The 6,798-nt window shown below is 40.6% G+C and overlaps 1 long non-coding RNA gene across 1 annotated transcript in view; it reads left to right on the top strand.

The window, feature by feature from the left end:
- Positions 1-1,072: 1,072 nt before the first annotated feature.
- Positions 1,073-6,798, top strand: part of LOC144293677 (uncharacterized) — a 29,512-nt gene continuing 23,786 nt past the window's right edge. The window contains exon 1 of the long non-coding RNA XR_013360910.1: positions 1,073-1,097. This is a non-coding gene — a long non-coding RNA (uncharacterized LOC144293677). The remainder of the gene's footprint in view (positions 1,098-6,798) is intronic.

Here is a 6,798-nt window from a genome sequence, read left to right as displayed (position 1 = left end):
GTGTTAATATTTTTTGCAGTTTTATCATTTAACTCTTAGATCTTTTTCTTTCTTCCTTCCTTCCTTCCTTTCTGTTTCTTTCTTTTTCTTTCTTTCTTTCTTTCTTTCTTTCTTTCTTTCTTTCTTTCTTTCTTTCTTTCTTTCTTCTTTCTTTCTCTTTCTTTCATTCATTCTTTCTTTCTCTTCTTTCTTTCTCTTTCTTTCTTTCTTTCTTTCTTTCTTTTCTTCTTTCTTTCCTTCTTTCTTTCTTCTTTTTTTCCTTTCTTCTCTCTCTTTCATGAGTTAGTTGGGAGCATAAACTCCTGCCTCTTTCCTGCTCCAATATTTTGTGTTTTGAGACTCCTAAGACACTACCTACCATACTAATTACCCACTTTATTTCTATTTCTTGGGCACCTGGGTGGCTCAGTGACTGAGTATCTGCCTTTGGCTCAGGGCATGATCCCAAGGTCCTGGGATGAAGCCCTACATCAGCCTTCCTGCATGGGGCCTGCTTCTCCCTCTGCTTGTGTCTCTGCCTCTCTGTGTCTCTCATGAATAAATAAATAAAATCTTAAAAAATTCTATTTCTTTGGTTGCCTTAGTAAAATAAGTGATTGAGGAAAAAGAGTATTCAAGAAGAAACTTTTGCCTAATTATCATTTCTATGTATCTAGTATTTGCTACTTTATCATGCCCCTTTTACTCCTCACTTTATTAGTTATGAGAAATTAATAAATTCAGTTTGTTTTTGAAATCAGAACAAGTAGATTCTAATCCTAACTCTGCTTTCAGCAGGTGGGTGACATGGGCAACTGTCTTAAGCTCCCTAGGACTCTGTTTTTTCATTTGCAAAATAAGGAATGATGTATATTAGACAATTATTGTGAGGGTTATTTTCAACTTGTAAATTGCAATGCTTTATGACTGGCAGAAAGTGGACACTTAATACAAATTGTTCTCCTTTCTTTAGCTCTTCTTTAAAAAAAATAAAACTAATGAAGAAATACAATACTAATGAAGAGAGATCCCAGAGTTTTAAAAAAAAGAAAGAAAGAAAGAAAGAAAGAAAGAAAGAAAGAAAGAAAGAAAGAAAGAAGACAACACTTATGGGATATGTAAGTACTTATTTTAGATTCTTTTTACTTTGCTTCACCCTAGTTCTGATTCAGGGTTCAAGTCCTAGTGAGGTCTTATTTTAAATTTTGGTATAGGCCCTCATAGATTTGAAGTCTGGGTCTGGGTAATAATTAACGATGTTGTTCCTCTTCTGAAGGGGAAAAACTGCGGATAGAGAGTTTTATTGAAAGAGGAGATGGAGTTAAGGAAGCTCCGTAACTATCTGGGACTTAACACAGCATCTGACATACAGCAGGACTCTTGGGAAATACACCTGCTGAATGATGTGTGTGTTCCGCCCCTGCTGTTCATTGCACAGGCCCCTCTGGCTGTGTTCAGGGGCAGGTGAGAGCCTCTTTTTAGGGTTTGGCTCAGCACTGGACATTTATTAATGTATTTTTATGTGACTATAAAAATTATAAACATTGTATAACGATTAGAACACACAAGCAAGCGAGAACAAATAAGAGTTAAAAAAAATAATCCACAGTCACAGTTCTCAGCATTATAACTGCTTTAACATAGGCATGTTTTATAAATAAAAATAGGACCTGAAGTTTAACATCATGTCCCTGACTACTTTGAGGACAAATATATGAGAGCTGGCTACATTAAATCAACACTTTGAAAATCAGGTTTTAGCATTAGTGAGGCAAAATGAAGTTTTTTGTTGTTGTTGTTGTTGTTGTTTTTAAAGATTTTATTTATTCATGAGAGACACAGAGAGAGGCAGAGACACAGGCAGAGGGAGAAGCAGGGTCCCCACAAGGAGCCCAATGTGGGACTCGATCCTGGGACCCCGGGATCATGCCCCGAGCCAAAGGAAGATGCTCAACCACTGAGCCACCCAGGCATCCCTAAAATGAAGTTTAACAAAAAATTGAAAATGAAAACTTGGGGCAATTTTAAGGCATATAGAATTCTTAAGAGTCCTAAGTTTTCAAAGGATTTCCTATTGTTTTTAATAAATGGTAACATCTAGGGACACCTGGGTGGCTTAGCGGTTGAACGTCTGCTCAGGGTGTGACCCTGGAGACTCAGGATCGAGTCCTGCATCGGGCTCCCCGCAAGGAGCCTCCCTCTCCCTCTGCCTGTGTCTCTGCCTCTCTCTCTGTGTCTCTCATGAATAAAGTCTTAAAAAAAAAAAACAAAACCGTAACATCTAACAGTATCTTATTTATAATTTCTTCAAATCCATATTAATGCTTTCTATTAAACTATTATCATCATGAATTATGAAGCTGCTAATATTTCAAGCCTATTTATCTGGAGGTTTCAGCTTTCCATCATTTCAAAGCCTGAATTGAAGGCTAGAATTCCTCCACCATAGAAAGGAAACAAAAGGCAGCAGAAGGGACAGCGGGCCTTCCCTTGCTTGGCTCCCAGCTCTTAGCACAAACCTGCTGTCTACACGAGTGGCGTCAACTCCTCCTTTCACCTGCTTGCAAATGTGGAGACAGGCAGGACCACAACAGGTGGACTTGGTGTTGACTCCAGGCATCTCACTTCAAAGGTGATTGGGATCTACCAGCTGTCTCAGGGATGTGTGAAGGCTTGGCTTTGCTCAAGAGCCCTGTGGCCAATAATAGGTTGAATGTGGGAGCACTGATTTGAAAGGTGGTGAGGATTTCCCAGGGCAGTGAGAGTTTGAGCTCGGAATCCAGCTCCTCTCAACCTGCATCTGTAACCATCCTTTTAAACCCTATTGTCAAGTTTTCAGTATCGCATAGAGGTTTTCTAACAATAGTTAATTATGAGAAGGAAAATTCTTACCTCTGACCTTTGAGCAACGAGCATTTACCTTTAAAATGTGGTTCCGCTGTGGTAAAGTCCATCTGGTTGAATCAACTAAATACTTGCACCTCTTCACAGATGACTTCTGGAACAGGTTGGACGTTTGTTGGCGTTCAGTGCCTATAGACATGCAAGGTTCAAAGAAGAGGGAGAAGCTGAGTTAGCCCTTATTGCACCAATTTGGTGATTTAAAATTCGCTTGGAGGGTCTCTAAAAATTTCCATGCAGTTCGGTAGCTCAGTCTATCTAAGACTCTAACTCAGCATGAACCTTCACGTTAAATTTTCATTTTTTTTTCCTGACACCAATGTTTATTATCTTTATAATTAAATCCAGCTTTGATTTACCATCTAAACCAGGCAATCGAGCCAGACAACATAGGAACCTTTCTCTTCCCTTATTCTGAAAAGCATCTATGGTGACTCCTCACTTTGCTCCGTCTGTTCAAACGCCACGACTGACTCATCCTGTCCCTTATCCCACGAGAATATATCCAAAGTGATTAACGGCAGAAGGAGTTGAGGTTCACGATGAGAGAGAGGATTGACCCTTGGAATAGCACTTCTTAAAAATGATCATATTTCTAGGTTTCTTTTTAAAATTAAAGACTCAAGTAAAGCACGAGAATTCTGGCCTTGCTTTTTGGTTCATCTGCACAAAGATGTTACGAAGAGTTGTTGTGCACTCATCCTGTGTGTGAAACAGCCCTCCCAAAGGAACTCCAGACTATTATTGTTCTCCCCTGTTTCTCCAGTAATTGATTCAGGAAGCTTTCTTGAAGAATGGGGTTTTCCACTTTATTATCACTACTGCCGACTGTGTTACACATGGATTGTCAAAAATTTGAATGCAATAAAATGAATAGTGATACATCTACAATGAATATAATTTAGTCCTTCACGATGTAGGATTTACAGTCGTGCAGACCTCCATTAGGAACGTCAGTGATAATTAGGTTGTAGCTATAAAAAACATAGGAAATGGACTGAAACAGCCTTCATTTTTTTTTCCAAAAAAAGATTGTATTTATTTATTTGAGATAGAGTGTGGGAGAGAGAGCATGATCAGGGGTCTCTGGGATCCCAGGACTCTGGGATCATGATCTGGGCCACCCAGGCACCCCCAGCCTTCACCCTTTAATCATCTGCAAGTGGTTTGAAAAAAGGAACGCTTTTATTGCTTGTTTACTTGCCCCTTATATAAGGGAAGGCAGTAAGGAAGTGGGGAGTTGGGAGACGTGATTTGAGAGCAATGAGTGTGTGGGGGGGTGTAGCTTTTTCTTTTGTGAACGTATTATGAATATATAAGAAACAGTGATACGAGCCAGCCTCCACAAGGCCCCACTATAAATGTGATCAAAGGCAGGGCCAGAGAGCAGGACACCGAGTCATGTTATAGGGTCTCAGAGGTGAGACAGTGCCAATTTGTTCTCTCCTCTCCTAGGGACCTTAGGTCCAACGTGAGTGGGAGGTTCTCAATCTTTGTCACCAGGTCATGACATGACCGGTCAACTTGATCTCTCTGGTCACTTCCTTCCACCCCACAGGGATTCCCTGCATCCCTTGGAATGCCGTGCCTGCGAGACTATGGAAAGACAGACACATTGCAGGGCTACAGTGTGCAGAGCCCCATGTCCTCTTGAGTCACCCCAACTTCCCTCTCTCTCGCTCTCCTCTTGGCAATGTCATGGCTGGCAGTGAGCCCGCGGGGTAGTGTTCTCTTCTCCAGACCACCGGGCATAGAGGGCAGGTGGGGGCAGGGGGAGCCAACCTTATAGCTTCTGGGCCTGCTTTCCTCTGGTTTAATTCCTCCTCATTTCGGTTTCAAAATGCAGTTGGGGTGTATCCACTGTGTTCCCGGAGTCACCAATTTTTTTTTTGAGCAGGTAAATCAGGTAATTCTCTTCAGGAGCTGCAGCTCCCCACCAATCGAGTCCTCTGGAAGGCTCCATTTCCTCCCGAAAGCCCAATGAAAGGTACTGCTCACAGTGAGTCCGGTTAATAAATAGCTCCTCCAGCTGAGACCATTTGTCTGAGGTCTAGTTCCATCCATTACAATTGGATTCTGAAATATTTTCCTGCAATCTCCTTGAGCACTGGAAGAAAAAAAAAAAAAAAAGCTCTGTAGTTTCAGCAAGAGGAGGAAGCCTCCCTCCAAATGAGCAAGACTCAGCAGGTCTGGCACAGCTAACCTTGATCCGTCCTAGCTGGTGTCTTGTTGCTGCTTCTTGCCCAGCCTCCTTTCTGTTTTTTAACCTGGTCTCCTCTTTTATGTTCACTTATTTCGTTACTTGAAAGAAAATAGCAGGACCTGGAAACTCCAGTCCAGTCATGCTCTTGGACTCCTGTCTTGCCCTGCGGTCTCTTTTGATCTAAATTTCCTTCTCACTATTACAAATGTGGTATCTGAGAAGCCTGGGGACTCTGAAATAAACCTGGAGACTGTAGGAAGAGGTGTTTGTAAGTGTGTGAAGCCAGGTAGGCCTCCCCTATCGCAGGTTGGCCACAACTGCAGATGTCGCAGCCTCTGTCCCCAAAGAGAGGTGTTAGGGCCACGCAGAAAAGTGCGAGTTCCTACATTGCATTGCCACATATGGTGACTTACAACATGCTCAGCGCTGATTTCACACTTGCAAAGCAATTGAAGGATTGTCCATTCTTGGATATTTAATTGCCTCACGGCTGGAGAAGAGGGATTGCCACAAGCTGGTTTCACAATGAAAAGGCCACTGCCGGGATGCTCTGGGTTCGGCTGGCTTGCTTTTCTTGGGCAAAGACAACACGCCGTCGGGCCTGCCTCTGTAACACTATGTTTGGCAGACTGCTCTTTCATCTGTATTTTTTGCTTTCCCCACTGGCTCTTAAAACAAAAAACCCTCAAATATTAAAAGAGATGGTACTTAAATTGTCAATTGACCACACAGTGTTCAGGTAAGGAGGGCATATGTAGCATTCTACTTCATACACTTACGCAATTGTATACGTTTCATTTGTGTGCTGTTAGTTGAATTTTTATAAGATGGGTGGCTATCTTTTCCTTAAATCTCTTTAATTCATTCAGTAAAAACATTAGCACCTGTAATACTATGCCAGACGCTAGAGTTTTAAATTTCATATCTTATGATTGTATTTTTTCATATTGTTGATTTCATCCTGCGTATTTCAAATCATTTTGAGTTTGTGTTTAAATATTATTTTCAAGCTAGACAAGTTTGACTTTCTTGAAGAATTCCAAAATAGAATTTATATTCTTTATTTGCAGTGTTCCGTGGAATCATGATTTTCAGCCCACTTAAAATACTGTTTCTAATCAAATTGATTTGTTTTGCAGAATTTGATGTGGCAATTAAAACGTTTCTTTGATACAAACTTCAGTACATTTTGTTGCTATGGATTCATTTCTCACATTTACTTCCTAAGCCTAAAAAAAAAAAAAAAAAATCAAGCCGAGAGTATTTCCATTCTAATGAAACCTAATGCTTTTCAAGTTCGGATTCTTTTTCCTACTTAAACCAGGAGATGAGTTGTAAAAGGACATGATTGACCTCTATGATGTCAACTTCAAAAATCAGTCAGGCCAAGCACTTCCCCACTAAAAGGAACAAGGACTTCTGGAGAATGGCTTATTTCTGGACTGCAGCAGTGAAAGTACATGATGAGCAGGAGATTTTTTTTTTTTTTATTGACAGAAATAGAGAATTTCTTGAAAAAATGATGAGAACATGTCGAAAGTACACAAAGGCAGTTTGAATGAGTTCCCACAGGCCACATCTAGGACAATCTGGACATGAAAAAGAGAGAAGGGAAGAGGTGCATTAAGGGAATATAATTGAATAAAATGAGAATTCATGGGTCCAAACTGATAATAAGTAAATAAGGAATTTTTAAAAAGCTGTTCCTTATTGCC

The sequence above is a fragment of the Canis aureus genome, chromosome 22 (assembly GCF_053574225.1).
Source record: "Canis aureus isolate CA01 chromosome 22, VMU_Caureus_v.1.0, whole genome shotgun sequence".
NCBI lineage: Eukaryota > Metazoa > Chordata > Mammalia > Carnivora > Canidae > Canis > Canis aureus.
This window is presented reverse-complemented; position numbering and strand designations above follow the sequence as displayed.